The sequence below is a fragment of the Cebus imitator genome, unplaced genomic scaffold, assembly GCF_001604975.1.
Source record: "Cebus imitator isolate Cc_AM_T3 unplaced genomic scaffold, Cebus_imitator-1.0 Scaffold58, whole genome shotgun sequence".
NCBI lineage: Eukaryota > Metazoa > Chordata > Mammalia > Primates > Cebidae > Cebus > Cebus imitator.
In genome coordinates, this window is record NW_016107373.1 from 2305797 (window position 1) to 2325049 (window position 19253).

The following is a 19253-nucleotide window of genomic DNA, read 5'->3' on the forward strand; positions in this document are numbered from 1 at the left end:
ATGGCGAGGTGAGGGTTCTGAGTTGAAAGGATTGTGCAAAGGCCCAGTGGCAGGAAGGCAAACCTGGGGAGATTGTCTTGACCCACCATCTTCTCTACTTTATAGATGAAAAACCTAAGGGCAGTGACTCGCTCAGGGTCACACAGAGAGTTAGGAGCAGATCTGGGATTGATCCTGGGGCTGTTCCCTATCTTCTAGCTCCTTCTCTGGTTCCCAAAAGACCTACCAGTTCCAAGCTTCTTTCAATTTCTTTCTTGGATCACAAGTGATAAATCTGACTTCTCTTCCTCAGCCCTCAGTGCTGGATGCATTGACTTGGATGTGGGTCACTGGGGAATGTTCTTCAGGGGGAAGGCAAGAGAGGAGAAGGCTTTATGTTTGAACAGGTGCTACCATGGCCAGGTGCATCCCCCAGGCTGATGGTGGCATGGGAAGCAGAGCCAGGGCATGAGTGAGTCACCTCCTCACCAGCGTCTGAGCCAATACTGCCTTGGCCGTGGCTCTGCTGTGGCCCTGGAGTGGCCCAGGTTCTCCAATGTCTATTTCCTTCAGAGAGGCGAGTGGAACCTCCTGGTTGGAGGCCTTGCCAGAGCAGCCCTGATAGACTTGGGGATCCTAGAGGCTGGAGGGACCCCTGGGAGACAACAGACCAGCTTGGCACCATGGAGCCTGTCTGAAGGTTCTGCTGAATCTTAGGCATCTTCCAGTCCTCCCTTCCTGCTCTATTGATGAGGAGCTTGAGTCCAGAGAAGGGAAGGGATGTTATCCAAGTCCACACAGGGGACTCAGAGGCAGAGCTGGTGTCCTGCACCTTATTCCAGGGCTCTTGGAAGCTTTAAAGCAGAGGATCATGGGAGGCCTTGAAGCAGAGGATTATGGGAGGCCTTGAAGACTCCATTGTGCATGATGTTAACAGCAGTGTCATCTTCCCTCAACACCTGCAGTACTAGGTGGGAAAACAGCCATTTAGTTAGATTCCGATCTGCACTGGAAGTATGTAAGGTACCACCAAAAAGAATTAGAACTAAGGTGATAGGCCTGTGGGTGGCATCCCCACCCTTTCTCCACTGATGCAGATCTTACCCAAGGACAAGATGGCATGGGGTCATCAGCTGTGGGTCCCCCCTGGGTAAATCACTTAGCCTCAGTTTCCCCAACTCTAAAATGGGCATAGTGACCCCAGCTCATGGTGTGGCTCAGAAATGAAGTGAAACGTGAGCATCCTTCTCTCCCTGGCCACCATTTTGTCTATAGCTAGAATGTCTTTCTCTTTATCTTCCTCTGCCTCTCTTTCTCTCCTCTTGATGGTTAATTTTATGTGTCAACTTGACTGGGCCACAAGGTGCTCAGGCATTTAGTTAGACATTGTTCTGCGCTCTTCTGTGAGGGTGGTTCTGGAGGAGATTAACATTTGAATGGGTAAAATGAATAGAGAAGATTGTCCTCCCCAAGGCGAACAGGCCTCATCCAATCAATTGAAGACCTGAATAGAACAAAAGGGCTGGATAAGAGGGAAATCCTGCTATATGATGGCCTTGAACGGGACATCTATCTTTTCCTGCCTTTGGACTTGAATGGAAGCATCTTCTTTGGTCTTGAGCCTACTGGTTTTCACCCTTACCATTGGGTCTCTTGGGTCCTCAGCTTGCTGACTGCAGCAAATCTTGGGACTTCTCAGCCTTCATAACTGTGTGAGCTGATTCCTTATAATAAAATTTTCTCTGTCTCTCCAAATGTATGTATATGTGTGTTGGCTCTTGGTTCTGTGTCTCTGGAGAACCCTGACTAATATGTCTCCCACCCCCAGTTCATCATTCAGAGGCTTTGGGCCTCCAGGTCTGATATCTGTGAGGAGTCTCTTCCCAGCTATTCTTCTTAGGACCCCTGGCCCCACCCGATCCTTTCTGGCCTTGACTTCTGCCTTGGCAAGTGTGTTCGCATCCCATCCACAAAGGAAGAAAGATCTTGATGAGGCAGAACTAGCCCAGAGTTCTGAGTTCAAACCCTAGCAATCCTTATCTGCTAATGGGACTGAAGGTCACTCCTTGTTCATCTCACAGGATTTAATGAGGATGAAAATGGGATCCTGACTTTGATCCCTCTCTACTGCTTTCTAGGCTGTAAGGTGTGTGCCTTCAGAGCCTGCACCTTGGCTACCTTTTCATCCCATCCCTGGGAATGGACCTTACTACCCTAATGCTTCATTCATTACCTGGCACAGAACCTTACTACCCTAATAATTCCAGTGAATTACTTTTTATTTTTGGGACAGAGTCTCACTCAGTCTGTTGCCCAGATTGGAGTGCAGTGGCACGATCCTGGCTCACTGCGACCTCTGCCTCCGAGGTTCAAGCGATTCTCCTGCCTCAGCCTCCCGAGTAGCTGGGGTTACAGGCACATGCCATCACATCCAGCTGATTTGTGTATTTTTATTACAGACTTGGTTTCACAATGTTGGGCAAGCTGGTCTCAAACTTCTGACCTCAACGGATCTGCCCACCTTGGCCGCCCAAAGTGCTGGGATTATAGGCATGAGCCACCATACCAAGCTTTCCATGAATGTTTGATGACTGACTGAAGGAGTGCATAAGGAACCTCTATATAATTACAGGAGACACCTGTCAGAGGCTCCAGAACCCAGAGACTTGCAAAAGACATCCTATTAAATGAGATGGAAATTAAATGACAAGCCAGGCCCAGGCTGCTGGAGGCGGAGGAGGGGAACACTCCAGAATCCAGGGTCATCAGCGGCTCGATTCCAAATGTGTTTTCAAGCAAATGGCGGAGCCCAGTGAACCTTGGACATGAAGCTCTTTCTAAATGAGTCTTTAATAATTTAGTTATACAAATTGAGCCTAATTAAATTGTACCCATTGAAAATGTACTGCTGTACATCTGAATGATGAAATCGGGATCAAAAGGCAATACAGAATAGATGCTAAGGTAATTTTCCACTTGTGCTAAGCAAGCTGGGATCTTCAAACTGCAATTGCGCTGAGTGCTCACGTGGGATTATTAAAGGGCCAGTCCTCCAAGTTTATGGGAGAACTCAAGACTGGCATATCTCTCTCTTTCTTCAGGTGCCTGCCCCTTGGGCTCCAGAGCAGGGGGCAGGGGAGGACAGGAAGGGTTCACAGACTCCTAATGTTGCATCAGCTTCTCTCCCGTCCTTGAAAACACCGAGCTTGCTCCTGCTGTTCCCCTGCCTGGAATGATTCCCTTGATAGTCTGTAAGCGGCTGAGTCATCCTCACCATCCACGCAGGGGCTTAACTGCCCCCTCCTGAACACGCTTCCTATGACCGCCCCATCTAAAGTTGCCTGCTCTGCCAGGCCCTCCTCCCATCACTCCTGTTCCACCCTGTTTTGTTTGATTCGAAACACATCACTCTCTGGGAAGCATCCCTCCCTCGTCTTTATGCTTCTCTCCTGACCCCGACTTTCCGAGACCCAGAATGTAAACTGAAGAGCTCAGGGACCTTGTCTGTCTGTCTTGTTTCCTGCTCTCTCTCCCCAAGGCCTTGATGCAGAAAAGGTGATAAATGAGTGGGTGTTGGGTAAGATCCTCAGAGCTGGAGGATTCCAGAGGTTGAACAGCCATTTCCAATCTGAAGCATAGAGAGAGGAAAGGGCTGTTCGGGACCACCAGCAAGTTCCTCGGTAGCCGCGGTCCCTGGTCCAAAGGTCCTTCTCATTTCTCCTCTGCCTCTCAGTGTATTAGTTGAGGGTATGGGTCATGGAGTCAGAGCACATGGGTTCAAGTCTCACCTCTGCCTTTACTGACTATATTATCCCCGAACCAGTTCCAGAGCCCAGTTCCCTTTTGTATAAAGTGGAAATAATGGTAGTACCCAACCCTAGGTGATTGTGTAACCAGCCATGCGAGGTGGTTTTATTATCCTTGCATTTCCATGGAAGCAGCAGAGGTTCAGAGGGTTAAGTGACTTACTCAGAGTTACACAGCCAGCAGCGGCCAGAAAAGTGACTATGAGCTCGGGTCTCTGCCCTTGACACTACCTCAGGGCTGCTGAATTCTGCCTCCTGGAATCTTTCTCTTTCCCTTCACCTCCTCCCTCCGCCAGCACCTGATTATTAAAGGCAGGATGGAAGCCTTCTGCTCCCCAGCCTCTCTCCTGACAAGGCTGCCTCTTGTCAGGTCTGAAAGGCAAGTTTACAAGGTATATCTAAAAGCCTCCTGGACAGGGGAGCTGGTTTACATGCCTTCGGGGCCGGTTCAGTGCTCTGCTTCTAATGAAAACAGACTCCCGGTTCCTGAGTGAGCTCAGAAGAGACTGTGGGCTGAGAGCAGGCAGAGACAGTTTGCTGCAAAGGAGGCAGCAGCTTGTCCTCAATCTTGGCTGCCCACGACTGCGCCTCAAGAGCTCCCTGTTTATCTGCTATCTCACCTTTCCAGAAACGCTACAACGCAGGCTTTCAAACTGGTAGGCTGTGAGCAGCCCCTGCCCAGTAGATGAGTCTGGGATGACCCAAATGGTGATTTTCTTTTTTGAAAGAATTGAGCCAATGTTTAAAAGTCAGATAAGTCTCATGGAAAACAAAACAAAACAAAACAAAACCTGAATGTTCAGCTTCTCTTTAAAAATATTTGAAGAACTGTCAGCAACTCTAACGTACATCCTGCCCTGCTCCATGGCAATAGCCCCCTCTTTGGAGTTTTCTCCAGGGACCCACACCTCCCACCTTTTTGCCAAAGCCCCTCTTTCCTTATTTACATTTCCTGCTGGTTGGGGAGGGGGCATCTGAGTTTGAGAACCCCATGCTCCTGCAGGAACTCGCAGCATGGACTTCATCCAGTGTGCTTATTATACAGCTGAGCGGGCAGAGACCCAGAGAGGGAAACTGACTTGCTCAAGGTCACCCAGAAAGTTAACTACACATTCGGGATGAGTGTCAGGATGTCCACTCTCCGGGAAGCACCTGCTCCTCACCAAGGCCTGAACACTGGGGTTTCCGGCTTTCCCTTCTTAGTGGTCCCAAGGCAGCGCCAGCCACCTCCCCGCAGCCCCGGCCTCCTCCCCACAGCCCCGGCCTCCTCCCCAAAGCTTCTTTCCTGCCCCAACTCATTTGCCAAAGAGAAACTTGCAAACTTACATCTGATCTCATTATGTCACTCACTTCCCAGCTTTGAGAGGAAAGAACATTTTTCCTAGTCTAAGCATAAAGTTAGCCTCCTTAGGATGACACTCTGGGTTGGCACTATGTGGCCTGCCTACCTATCCTGCCTCATCCTGTCCCTCTGTCCTACCCTGCCTGCCAGCCTGTCTTGTCCATTCTGTGGGACCACTTGCTCTTCCCCAAACACAGCCCTGTGCGTGTTCCTCTGGCTGGCACATACCACTCCCTTCTGCAAATGAAATTCGGCTCAGCCTTTAAGGCCCACTCCACACCACTTCCTCCAAGAAGCCTTCCTTAACTCCCAACTCCCACTCTGGCGTCTTCAGGTCAGCTAAGGGCAGCTCCTCTCCTTCACCACTCTGTTCATCCCCCCATCCAGGCACATAGTGCTTTGCATTCTTGCCTGAGGGCCCGTAGTTACCTTCCTCACCTACCAGCCTAATGGTGATAACATTTGCTAAGTCCTTTGCCTGGATTTGCTCATGGATTCAATAGTCCTCTGAAGTAGAGAAATGCCCCTATGTGTTCATATGGAAAAACTGAGGCACGGCCCGGTCAAATGGCATATCCAAGGTCACTCAGCCTATATGCAGCTATGGCAGGACCCAGCTTGGATATGGAGTCCCAGGACCCACCCGTGAGGCTATGGGTGAGAGGCTCAGAGCAGGAGTGACCCAGGGCTCTGGACCCTGGTCCAGTGAGCCCCCAGGGTGTTCTTGGGTCAGGGCCAGGTGGCAGCTCCTGGGACAGTTTCCTCCTCGGTTTCAGTAGCTTGGGATCATTGCCCAGTCCCCCTCCAGCCCCACGCACACTTCCCCCTTTCTCCTCACCTTTCTCTCACCCCTCCTTCCTCTGCTGCCATCTTCTAGTGGAAAGACCCAGAAAGCAGCTTTTCTTGGTGGCCCCACCCCAAAGCAGAATGAGAGGCTGGCATTTCTCCATACAGCCGCCACACCTCCAGGTCTTTGCTTGTGCTGTTCCCTCTGTCTGTGCATAAGGCCTCCCATAGCCGGTCCTCACTCCGGAACTCTGCCCTGTCCTTCTAGAGGAAGCACAAGAGTCTTACTGGGCAGAAGGTTTCTCTGCTCACCAGGCTAGGTGTGGAGCCCTCACCTGGGCTCTCCAAGGAGAAATCCAGCCTTAGCTCCAATGTGGTTTCCAGTTTCCCAAAATGCCAGGGTGGGGGCACTTCGTAGGGGCTCAGAAGATGACGCTTGGGAGAAAGGAGAAAGGGCAGGAGGCCAGCACGGATGTCGTTTGACTTGCTGTGAACTGTGGCCTCCTTCTGCTCTGTCTCCTGCCCATCCCTCTGACCTCTGCTCAGGCCACCCCCCACTTGTCCACTGTGCCTCAGCTGTGCTGGCCTCCCTCTGCTCCTCACACAAGGCAAGTCCTGTCCTGCCTCAGGGTTCTTGCACCGCCTACTCCTCTGCCTAGAATCTCTACCCTGGCTCTGGAGCATTTCTATCCTTCAGGTCATGGCTCAAATATCACTATCTCTGGGATAACAAGTCCCCCGTTGGCACCTTCTTGGAGGTGAGGGCTGGTTCACAAGTTTGTCGCCGCATCTCTCCTGTGTTCCAGCCGCAGGAGGGCAGAGCCCTTGTCAGTCTTGCTTGTGGGATCCCCAGCACCTGACACACAGCCTAGCACAAAGTAGATGCTCAATAAATATTTGGGTAAATAGAGGAAGTAGGGTAGGAGAAGAGAGCCAGAGAAAGGAAGAAACGAAGGAAGGGAGGAAGAGAGGAAAAAAAGAAGGGAGGAAGGAAGGAAGAAGGAAGATGGGAGGGAGAAAGGGAAAGATGGAGGGAGGGAGGGAGGAAAGAAGGGAGGAGAGGGAGGGAAGAAAGGAAAAAGAAGAGAATACCCAGTTCGTCTAGGTCTTGATGGTGCCAGACTGCCCTTGACAATGGGCAAGCATCTTGTCCCTAGCACAGGGTGTATACGAGAGGAGAGGGGAGGACAGTGAGGGACAGATGTCTTTATTTAACCCCCAAATGCAACATCTGGGTGAGGTCCATTGTTAGCAGTTGTTCTCCAACTATGAGCCTCTCTCCGCTCCCCGCCCTGAGAACATGAGGACAGGTACCCCCTGGAGGTAAAGGGCTCTGGGAAGGGCCAGATAATACAAATGAGCATCAGACACTGTCCTGACCAGAGGCAGAATGGAGAACAAGATTAGAGTCTGGGAGAGAGGAGGCCTAGTGAGCCAGGAACAGAGCAGCCTCCAGGAAGGACATGCCTACTGGGGCGGACAATGGCTGCCTGCAACCATGAGGTCATGTGTGAGCGGCCTTACCACTGCCTGATGAAATGCGACTGTGACCCGGAGCGTAAATTAGAGTCAGGGTCGGAGATTAGCTCTAGAATTAAGTACTACAGGGATTCAAGGGGAAAAAAAGTCACGTAAAATTCAATTTAAGGATTAAGCAGTCATACATCCTGGTGAAACCATCTTCCTGCGATTATGAAATTGCCCTGCATTGCAGCAGGATGTCTCATACCCCCAGCTGGCAGCTGGCAGCATGGTGGGCTGACACTGGAGCCCTTGGTCTTGAAGCCCATTCTCTGAGGGCCTTGGGGAAGGAGTTGGTTATGTCTGCTTCCCCTCCCGCAGCCAGTCAAGCCACCCTCCAATCATCCTCTAGTACTGGGTCACAAAGAGAAAGAGTAAGGCGGTGTGGAGGGTGCCAGGTAAGCCCACCTCCCATGGGGATAGCTGTGAGTTTTCAGTGACTGGGTTTCTGATGCTTATGCAGACACCATCATGCCCCTCCAGACAGCAGTTGGAGCTGGCAGGCTGTGGGCAGACTGGAAGGTTAGACCCAGAAAAAGCCTTAGAGATCCTCTACCTATCCCCAGATGAGAAGAGTGAGGCCCACAGAGTAGAGGAACTCACCCCAGGCCACTCAGTTGTGTCAGGGATAGAACTGGACCCCAGGGTCTCAAGACATCTGGAGTTTGACTCCAGATGTGGAGCCAAGTGATATCTGCCCTGGGACTTCAGTTGGAACTACCAGGAACAATGCAGTTTCTTTTTCTGGAATTGCCCAGTTGGTTGGATGTAACCCTAGAGCTGGTGGAGCTCATCTGTGCTACCCCTTGAAAGAGGCTGCCTGAGGATTAAGCCAGAGGAACCATAGTTAAGGGATAAAGGGAGATAGATTTTGGATGATATCATTTGAGCACCTGGAGCCAGCCATGCCTGAATGCAGTAAACATTGACGGTTTTAGTTACATGAATCAAAACTTTTCAGGACCAAGACCATTTGAATCAGATTTCTGTTATTGATAACTATAAGAATCAGGACTAATACAATAGTCCTCCCCTGGAAGACAGAGTTCCAGTGTCTTTGAATGGTCTACAAAGCTCTGTGGGCTTCAGGACAACTTCTTGGTACACCACTTCCCCACCCCTGACAATTTACACTTTGTGCTTCAGCCACACCAAAACTCTTATGAGCCTACACTCATTCCTCCTAGTTCTGTGCTTCCGTGAATACCTCTGGCTAGGATGCATTTTTCTCTTTGCCTGGAAAATTCCTCTTAGATTTTCCAAAATCCTTCCCAGAAATTACTTTTGTTTTCTCAGACTTCCCTAGACCAATCATTTCCTCCTCATATCATGTAAAACATGGGGTGTATTTCTACCATGCTTTTACTCCTGGTTTGGAATGGGTCATTCATCTATTTTCCCTACAGAAAAGGGACAAGTTCTCAAATGCCCTTGGTACCCAGGATGGGGATGATCAAATGTAGAAATGAACAGAAGGCATTAAGCGAATATGATTGAACGATATTTTTCAAAGCCAACCAGTTGGAGCCCTTGTCCCCAAATATCTCCTTAAGTCATCTGCCATATCTGGCCAGAGAAATCTTTCTGAAAGATGACCCTTCTGATATATTCTATAATGTTACCACCTGAGTGCAAAGCCTGACTCTGTCACTTCCTACTTGTGTGACTATAGAAAGGACCCTTCACCTCTCTGAGCCCCAGTCTTCATTGTGTGGTTGGACTGGGCTTAATGACATGACATCTCTAAAGAGCTTGGAGCAGTGCCTGGCACATGGTAAGCACCCAATAAATGTTAGGTGTTATTATTCACCGTGGAGAAAATGAGGCAAAAATTAACAAGAACTTTGATGAGGACCTTTTTGTACTCTGTTTCATATTAAACAGTATTTTATGTGAGTGCTTACTAATGTCGCCCTGTTTAATTGATTTAGAAGCACTTCTGAAAGCTTGCCGCTGTACAAAGCACAGGTATGCTGTTTAAAGATGATTAACAAAGATGTTTGTGGTGATTTTACAAAATGTTGAGCATCGGGTCTTTAGTGAGGAACATCATTACATGGTTTCAATGGGAGAATTAGATTAGATTTAGATCATTTCAACTAATAAGTGCATTTTACAAGCCCAGGCTTTCCCAGGCTGGGTAAAAAAATAGTTAAGAAATGGAGGAGTTCATTGTAAAATCAAGCTTCCAAACCCTGGCCACTTCCTGGCATCAGATCTCCACATTCCTGCAGGACTCCTTCTAATGATTTAAGGTCTCTGGGCTTCCCTTATCACAAAGGGTTCAAGGGTGGGAGAGGGAGGACAGGAGAGAGGCCAGTTACTGATGCCTCCTGGTGCCAGGCAAGGTGCCTTAGTATATTACGTCATGAAAGTTCACAGCATCCCTGAGAAAGGTACTGTGATTAGATCCATTTTACAGATGAAAGGTGAGCTGACTTGCCCCAAAGGTCACACAGCATTGTCACATGAAATAGAAGCCAGAGTTGTCTTGCCCCAAGGCTTGTGCTCCTCCCAAACCAGAGATGGTGTGTTCTGAGGTGTCTCATCTAGGGACTGTTCCTCGGCTGACTCTGAGCCTTTACTCTCCGCCCCACTGAGTCCCATTGACAGCCCAGGTGGAAAATTCCAGCAAGGGCTCTCTCTTGAGTAATATACAAATGCCAATTTCCTGCTGCTTGTAAGCTACTGGAATAAACTTCTAACAGGGTCTTTTCCATGAAGACATGTGTTTTGAAGCAGAAGAACAGCCCATCCTGGGAAGAACAACTCACAATTCATAACCAACTTTGATTTGATCCGAGGCTATGATGGATGACAAGTGATCTGCCAGACCAGTGAAATGCTTCTCCAAGGGTATAATTAGATGAGCTTGGGATATGGGGTTCAGACACTGGAGGGGTCCAGAGGGACCTGGCCATCCTGGGTTGACTGCATGTTTGGGATTTGAGACAGCTCATATCAAAGCTCATGTGTTGAACTCAAGATGTCCAAAAAGCTTCTAGGGACATAGAAGCACAAAGCTGTGGACTGCTTCAGGCCCCTTCTCCACCACACAACAGCAAGAAAGGAAGTCAGCCCCCTCTCCCCTGACCCCTTGACACTCACATGCAGACCAAGGGTATTCATAGCAGAGGAGCCCCCTGGGTTGGCCTGCTGAAACATCAGTGTTCTCCCTTGCCCCACATTTTCTCTGGATAGAGAGGGCCTAAAGGGACTCGGAGGGGAGCAGAGCCATGAGATGGAAGGAGCCTGGGTCCCTGAGTGACTGTGTGGAGCAGTACCCCCCTCTCTCACTGACCTGCCTTGGACTTATGACATCAACAAGAAAGACTTTCCTTGTGTTCAGTGCCTGAGGTTTGGGGGTTGTTTGTTACAGCACATATCCTACCCTGACTGATACATTCTCTATTCACAGACACAGTCCTGAGCCTTTCTCAATCTGTTCTCACTGAACCTTGGATTTTACCATCTGTTTTCGGGTTTCCAAACTCACCTCATCTTGGGTTAATGTTCCTGCTACTCTGACGCCTACGTAAGTGGTTGATGCTCCTTCCTGGTTCTTCCAGGCATCCTGGGAAGTGGCCACTCACCTCCAAAGAACAAGGTAAGGAAGAAAACATATAATCATAGCTCTGGGCTGGGTTTTCATTGCTCACCTATAAAACATGGAAGATAGATGTTTAACCTTAATAGTAGTGGTTAAGCTAGACTCAGTCACTAAAGAAAATTCACTGGACCCAAAATGATAATGCTTACAAAACTAGAGTCGATTACAGGAAAAGGATACAGGTAGCAGCAGTGTTAGGGTAAGGACATGCCTTGCAGCCAGGGGGTTGTAGAGGCCAGGTGCAAGCTCCTGTCATCACATGGAATACCTTGGAACTAGGGTAGACTCTCAGCTTGGGCATATTCATATTTTGCTGGTCACATAGGCAGGTACCTGCTATATAACCAGCTTGAACAATGCCTTTCAAGAGTCTCACCAAGAACAAGTACAAACCATCAATCTCACTGTCATCCAAAACAATGCTGACAAGCTCGTCCAAGCCACCCCAAAACTCCTCTGACCCTTGATTACAGAGCAACACTATGATCCAGTATGTTTCTTGACCTGACCAGGGCTCAGTGCTGTGTAGGAAAATGTCTACGTGTCAGTGCTATGTAAACAAAGCAGCTCACGGCACCATCCACATCCCGTGTCCCATGGGCAAGACCTTTTTATAACAAAACCGTCATCCTTACTTGGACAGTATAGATACTCCTCAACTCAACAGAGCTGCATCCCTATAAACCCTCCCTAAGTTAAAAATGCACTTACCTCGAAAGTGCATTTAATCCACCTATCTTTCCCAATCTCATAGCTTAGCCTAGCCTACCTTAAACATGCTCAGAGCACTTGCAGTAGGCTATAGTTGAATAATGTCATCTCACACAAAGCCGACCGTATAATAAAATGTTGAATAGCTCATGGGATGTATTGAATACCGTGCTGGAAGTAAAGAACACCATGGCTCCCGCTGCTGCCCAGTGTTGACAGAGAGTGTCACACTGCAAATTGCCAGCCTGGCAAAAGATCAAACTTCAAAATTTAAAGTATGGTTTCCACTGAATGTGTATTGCTTTCACACCATCAGAGTCAGAAAATCGTAAGTTGAACCATCCTAAGTCAGGGACCATCTGTAATTAAAATGGTCACACAGATTCCAAGCATTTTATAATAGCTTGGTCCTGATTTAAACAGATGGCTGAACCATCCAATAACACCAGTGCAAACTTTCTCATATTTTTGTGCTAACTGCACAATTCTTTTGTCACCTTGATCTATAGCTCTCTGCACTTCATGGTATACATTTGTTGAATGATGGAATCATAATCAGTCTATGGTGAATCAAACCTAAATCTTCTTCAGGCCAATTCTCTTTCACAGGTAGAACATTCTAAAGAAGTTTTAATTCACTCTCCCAATATATTTGATCATAAGTATCAGCATTGTCATAAATTCTATTAGCTTTTACCGTATTGAATTTGCCTCTGAATCCTGGAGCACCCCACCAGCAGCACCAAGTGCAACTCTAGATCTGTGGTTACAGCATAAAAGAGACAATTATAGTGTAATTATTTTGTCCCTCTCAACAAAATCTACCTTTCCCACAAGCCATATATTCTCTGTCATCAGAATCTAAGTTAGAGACCATGACCCTATTATTCCAGGGCTCAAAACCTCTTGAGGACATAGCCAAATTCCTTTCCAGCTTACATAATTTGACAGATGCAGACTCCCAACGAGAGAGATCCCGCAAGAGGACTCATCCATCCCTTGGGATAGGGGTATGAAAAGTCCTTTGATTATGATCGCAGGTTTTACGGCTCTTCGATACTCTGACTGGAAGAGAGGAAAGATCTTGGGTTAGAAAGGTGTCCAGTGAGTTAAATCAGTTAGGCTGGGCATGCTGCTGTTCGAACCTGGGAAGAACAATGCTTCCCTCCTCTTTTTGTGCAAGTGGCCTCGGATCATAAACACATTGATTTCCTATCAGGTAGACAAGCTGGGCTGTGGCAGGAACAAGCCTCTCGGCATGAAGCAGGGGCTGGCTAAGCCCCCTGGTTTTGCAAGATGCTGAATCATCTTGCACAATGCTAATGCTGGTCCAGCAAAGGCCGTATCGAGCAGGGAGGCTGGATCTCCCTGACTCGCTGTGGTTGGCTGTGCCACAATCCCAGGACATCCTTGTGTGGGTAACACGACACGCAGGGACCTTTACCTACCTGTATTCTTTTGGCTTAAATCATGCCTCGAGCAAGCATTTTTCAGACACCTACTGTGTGCCTGGTATGTTGACCTTAGTTTAAGCCTTACATTTACCTTCAACTGAGACAGGATTATTTATCCTCCTATGAAAGACACTGAAGCCACCAGAGGGGAAGTGACTTACTCAGGGCTATTGACCTTGCAATTGCTGGAGCTGAGACTCAAACTCAGATGTTTTTCAGGCCTTTCAGGATGGGAATATTCATGAGATTAAGGCCTGGCCTCACACCAGCAGAACCTGAGCTGGACTGAAAGCCTGTATAGGTCCTGGGAGACATCGGAGCTGCCAGCATGAGTTATTCTAATGAGGTTTCTGCACACTTCTGGTGCTAAACAACCCTTTCTGATACCTGACTTCTGTTCACAAAGCCCTTTCCTGAACCGTAATGCCCCGAACACCACACCCTCCTATTTTACAGGGGAGGAAATGGAGGTTGTGACTTGATGGTGAACTAAGGTCAGGTCAGGCTCCTTAAGGTGACTTCTCCAGTGCCTGGCTTAGCATCTTCCATATTAGCAGCTCTTGACAGCTTTTGTCGGATGAATAAATGAACGAGGATAGATATTCCACTTCTCTATTTAGTTGGGACTTCTGAAGTGATCAGGTCAAAGACTGTTAGATGATCAGGGCCAGAAGGGACTGTCAGAGAGAAACCCAGTCCCTCATTCTACTCATTCCACGCATGAAGGGGATGGAAGGCCAGTGACCTGCCCGTGATCACACAGGCCTAGACTCTTCACTCAGTGCTCAGAGTGACCTAATGGATCTCAAAGGTTTCCCATGTAGGGAACAGAAATGCTGGGTCAGAAATGCACTTTGCAAACAGCTCCTCTGGGTGGGCAGGAGGCTGGTGGAAGGAGATGATGATGCCTTCTCAGAGCTGCCTGTATTGAAAGGCGGTGGGGAGTGGCAGGGGAGGCGGGCCTAGGATCCAACAAGCTTTTCCGTGGCTTAGAGGGAGGGGAAAGAGAAGGCCTCCCAGGGGCTTCACTAGGATCTCAGAGCTAAAACGAGGAGTCCAGGGTCAGAAGTCAGCCTGCCCAGTTCATTGTTGCAGATGCAAAAGGGGAAAACCTAGAGGCCCTTCACTCATGGAGCTTGGGTCTGGGACAAGGAAGCAGATGTGCTGCACAATCCCCCCTAAAGATGTCAGCTTGCAGGCGTGCAGGCCCCTCTGAGGAGAGGGGTGAGTCTGTCCGTACCCCAGTGTGTGTGCTTGGCCTGCTGGGTGTTCCCGGCCTCTCCTGCCCCTGTCTTCCCAGCCACTGCTCTGTTATTTCCCTTTGCTCCCTGCCCCTTTCCTCTGCTCCGTCTCTGCATCTGTCTGGTTTCCATCCCCTTTGGCTGCACCTCCTGCCATCTGTGTGTCTCACTGCCTTGGTCTCTGTCCCCAGCCCTCCTTCCTTCTGTTTCTCCTGCCCCCCACAGCAGGCTGTGCTCTCTCTGTCTCCCTTAGTTACCGCTTACACTGTCTCCACTTGTTGCTGTTTCTCTCGGACCTCAGGTCTGACTGTCTCTGTCTCTTGTAGTCTCTCCCCTTCTCCTCTCCATTCTCTCCCACGAGACTGGAGCCAGAACCCTCCCACCCCAGCACCCATCTCCCCTCTGCGGGGCCCTCCCCATGGCCAGTCAGCAGGCTGTGAAAACACCCGGACCTCATAACCTGAAGGGCAGAATTGATGAGAAAATAAATTCCTGATTAGCGTTTTAATTTTAAGGATCTTTAGAGGGGACTAAACAGCAAGGGAGGCGGATGGAGAAAGACAGCATTATTAAAACCATAAATCCTCCAGAGGAGAGGGGAGAGAGGGGCCAAAAGGAGCGCAGACAGAGCAGACAGGGCTTCCTTTGAAGGGATGGGTGGCAGGTGGGTGGGGGGTGAGGCACAGAATGAGGTGGAGAGGCCATGGGCATGGATTGTCCTCTCCCTCCCCTGCACAAAGAGGCTTGCTTCCCTGGGGGCGACAGACCCCACTGCCCATGCCTTCCTGCTCCTAGAGTGTTAGGCTGGTCCACAGAGGGACACTGTTGGTGGCCGGCAAGGGGTGGGTGGCGAGGTGGAAGCCGCGTTAGTTCAACTCTTTCTCTCCACACTGACAGGCGCTGTGTCTCGGAAGAGCCAGAGCCCATCAGCATTGATCAACGAGACGCAAGAGTCAGAGGTATGTGTGGAGGGCACAAAAATCACTCCCCCAGTACAGGTGTGTGTGACAATGAAATAAGAAACGGGATCATGCCCACGTGGTGCTGAGAAGGGGTGGCGCTGGGAAGGTGCCTGTTAAATGCAGCTTCTGTTCTCCCTGCCAGCACCGAGCTCTTTCTTCCCCACAGTTTCTAGTCAGTCTCACCCTCCCCTCCTCTTTTCGTTTTTTTCCAGTTTTATCCAGGGATAATTGGTATGCCACTAAACAGCACACAGTTCATGTATACCATCTGAGAGTTTAGACATAGGCAGACACGCCAGAAATCACCACGATCAAGGTAACACACATATCCATCACGCCCAGACGTATCCTTGTGCCCCCTGCTTTTGGTTTGTTTTTGTGGTGAGAGCACTTCACATGAGGTCTACCTTCTGAACACATTTTTTGCACCCTATGGTGCCATTTACTGCAGGCACTAGAGCACAGATCTTTAGGACTGGGTCGCCTTGTGCCGCTGACACTCAAGTTACACGTTGAATAACTCCCCGTTTGTCCCTCTCCCAGCTCCTGGCCACCATCATTCTACTGCCTCCATGAGTCTGACTACTCCAGGCCCTTCACACAAGTGGAACCTGTGGTATTTGTCCTTCTGGGACTGGCTGATTTCACTAAACATAATGTTCCCTGGGCTCACCCATGTTGTTGTATGTGGCAGGATTCCCTTCTTTTTTAGGGCTGAATAATATTCTGTTATGATATGTGTATATATCACCTTATCTTTTTTTTTTTTTTTTGAGATGGAATCTCACCCTGTTGCCCAGGCTGGAGTGCAGTGGTGTGGTCTCAGCTCACTGCAACCTCTGCCTTCCAGGTTCAAGTGATTCTCCTGCCTCAGCTTCCCAAGTAGCTGGGATAACAGGTTCCTGACACCAAGGCTGGCTAATTTTTGTATTTTTAGTAGAGACGGGGTTTCACCACGTTGGCAAGGCTGGTCTCGAACTCCTGACCTCAAGTGATCCATCCTCCTCGGCCTCCAAAAGTGCTGGGATTACAGGCATGAGCCACCGCACCTGGCACCATCACACTATCTTATCTTTATCCATTTACCTGTCATTAGGCGTTGAGGCTGTTTCTCTATCTTGTCTACTGTGAAGAGTGCTGCCGTGAACATGGGATGCAGGTATCTCTTAGAGATCCTGCTTTCAGTTCTTCTGGATATATACCCAGATAAGGGATTGTGGGATCATATGGTAGTTCTACTACTATATGATGATTTGAAGAACCTCCATACTGTTTTCCATAGCAGCTGCCACCCCCATTTACAGATGGACAAATTGGGGCCAGAGGTCCAAGCACTTGCCTTAGGCTACAAGGCCTGTAAGGGCTAAAGTCGAGATGGGGCCCAGCTCTGAAGCAAAATCCTCCCCAGGCATCCCTGGCACTGCCTCTGAGGGATTCATGCTTGCCACCTGAGGGTCTTGGTCCAGCCAGGCAGCCACGCCAGGCAGACAGCGAAAGGGGTACCAGGATGCAGAGCTGTTTGGTTCCCTGGACAAAGCCCAGGGCTCATGGGTCCCATGGCCTGGTATGGGGAAGAAGGGGAGGTGGTCCACCCCCTGTCCTGCCACAGTCCAAGAGAATGAAAGGCCTTCATCCAAGGGCTGCCTATGTGTGTCCGGTGACACCTGGAGCCATCCTGCCTGCCTTTGTTGACCCCTCCATTTTTCCCATGCTCTTGTGGACAACTCAGGTCTCTAACTCTCAGGAGGCAGGACCACTGTCTTGCACAACTGCCAGGGGCATAATTCCTATCCTGCAGAATGTGAGTCAGACAATGTGCGCAGGGCTGGAGAGGGGGAAGGGGCCTGGGTGATGCCACATGGTAGTGAGGAAGCCACCCCACGGAATTTTCTCACCACGGGTCCTCAGGCCCATTTTGGAGGCAGCAGGGTTGTTCTTCTTGAGAAGGGAGCCTGGAGCTGGGGGCTTAGTGAGTAATTCAAAGAGGAAGGGGCTTGGGAGTCACCCCAGGAGGAGGCATGGGCAGCGTCGAGGTCTTTTGTGGGGATGGCAGAGTGAGCAGAATTACCAAGACCAACGTGGGGGGAGAGGAAGGCCATGGTCTGTTGTGCAAAGAGGGGGAGGAGAAGGCATCTGACCAGCCCTCAAGAAGAAGTCTCCGGGGCCTGGGAGGCCTTTTGATTCCTATGCCCTCCTTTTAGGTGGCAGGGCTGCTCCTGCCAGCCAGCGAAGGTCACTGTGTCCAGAGTCACCATCTGGGGCAAGGCTCTGGGACCTCCTGCAGCACATTCCTGGCCAAGGGTGCTGATTTGGCCCCAAATCCCTTTAGAGACCACCCAAGGCCCGCCACACCACAGTCGATTTTTTAATAAGGGAGCTTCAGCGCGGAGGCAGCTGGGGCCGGCAGCCAGCCCCGCCTCCGCAAGTTCAAGGCCACGTGGCCTCCTCCTGCTCACATTTAATGGTTTCTTCTCATTTAATTTTTAACATTAAAAATCGTCTTTGGAGCCCGGGCTTTTTTTCTGGTAGCTTTGGGGTAAGGGGAAGAAGAATTCGTCCGCCTGGTGTGAAGGAAGCCTGGCTTGGCACGTGGCCTAGCTTTCCTGCCTCCTTTGGGAATCTGTCCACATTCTGGCTCTGCTGGGGTTCAAGCCAGGGCCAAGTACGATGTGGCGGCATTTCGGTTCAAACCCATGGTGAGCTGGCATAGAGAATATTTGGTTAACAGGTCAGAATTTGGAGCCAGGCTGCATAGGTTCTAATCCTGGCTTGGCTACCAACTCTGAGTTATCTTGGGAAAGTTACTTACCCTTTCTGTGTCTTGCTTTCTTCATCTATAAAGTAAGAATACAGATATGCTCCTCAGGAGGCTGTTCTGAGTCTTTTCCTTGAACTTCAGCTTGATGACCAGGCCCAGTGTGGTGCCCACTGCCTGCCTGCCATGGGCCCCATATACCTAGAGCAGCACCGGCCACTCCCTGTGGGACTCCTACTGCTGGCTGAAATGTCCCTCTGTTTGGTGTCACTTAGACATGATCCTGGTCACCACAGGAGCCTCTCGCTAGCATCTAAGCCACACCTTCCTGATTCTGCATGGCTGTGGCCTCCTGCCACCCCCTGTCTTATCAGCAATCACATCCCTGCTCCATCCATGTCACCCAAACCACTATGACATAGCATCTTTCATCCCTGGGGCCGACTGCAGTGCAGGCATTAGACTGTTGGACCTACAAGAGCTCATCTAGTCCTCCAAATAGCCCTCCAAAACTGGATTATCACTCCATTTGCAAAGGAGCCAGCATGGGTCATTTGCTCAAGGTCACACAGCCCATAGAGAGTGTGGAGGAATTTGAACCTGTATCTGCCTGCAAATGGGCAGGGTTCTGACGTGTAGGAACAGGGGTGGCAGCATCTGGTGTCAGAGCCACAGCAAGGGGGTAGAGGGACCAGTGTGGCACCCATTTCCCCAGGGACAACTGGGAAATGGCAGAAAATGAGGAGGAGGTCTGGGCTTAATGGAGGGTGCCTTTTTCTTAGCATCATTGCCAGCTTGAAATGGTGGCAGACCCTTCTGGAAAAAGACAAGGTGAAGGATGGAGCCTGGGAGAGGGAGCCCAGACTGGGGGGTTAAAAAGAAAATCCTGTCGGGCACAGTGGCTCACACATGTAATCCCAGCATTTTGGGAGACCGAGGTGGGTGGATCACCTGACGTCAGGAGTTCGAGACCAGCCTGGCCAACATGGTGAAATCCTGTCTCTACTGAAAATACAAAAATTAGCCGGGTTGGTGGTGTGTACCTGTAATCTCAACTACTCAGGAGGCTGAGGCAGGAGAATCAAT

General features: G+C 49.7%; 1 long non-coding RNA gene across 3 annotated transcripts in view; it reads left to right on the forward strand.

Annotated features, from left to right (window-relative positions):
* LOC108304890 overlaps positions 1-16090 on the forward strand; it is a 72886-nt gene extending 56796 nt beyond the window's left edge. The window contains exons 3-5 of one of the 3 annotated variants that reach the window (XR_005200395.1): positions 10853-11041; positions 15348-15409; positions 15956-16090. This is a non-coding gene — a long non-coding RNA (uncharacterized LOC108304890). Of the gene's footprint in view, positions 1-10852; positions 11042-15245; positions 15410-15624; positions 15773-15955 lie in introns of those variants that run through there. The other 2 variants (XR_005200396.1, XR_001825453.2) reach the window with 2 other exon arrangements.
* The last annotated feature ends 3163 nt before the right edge of the window (positions 16091-19253 follow it).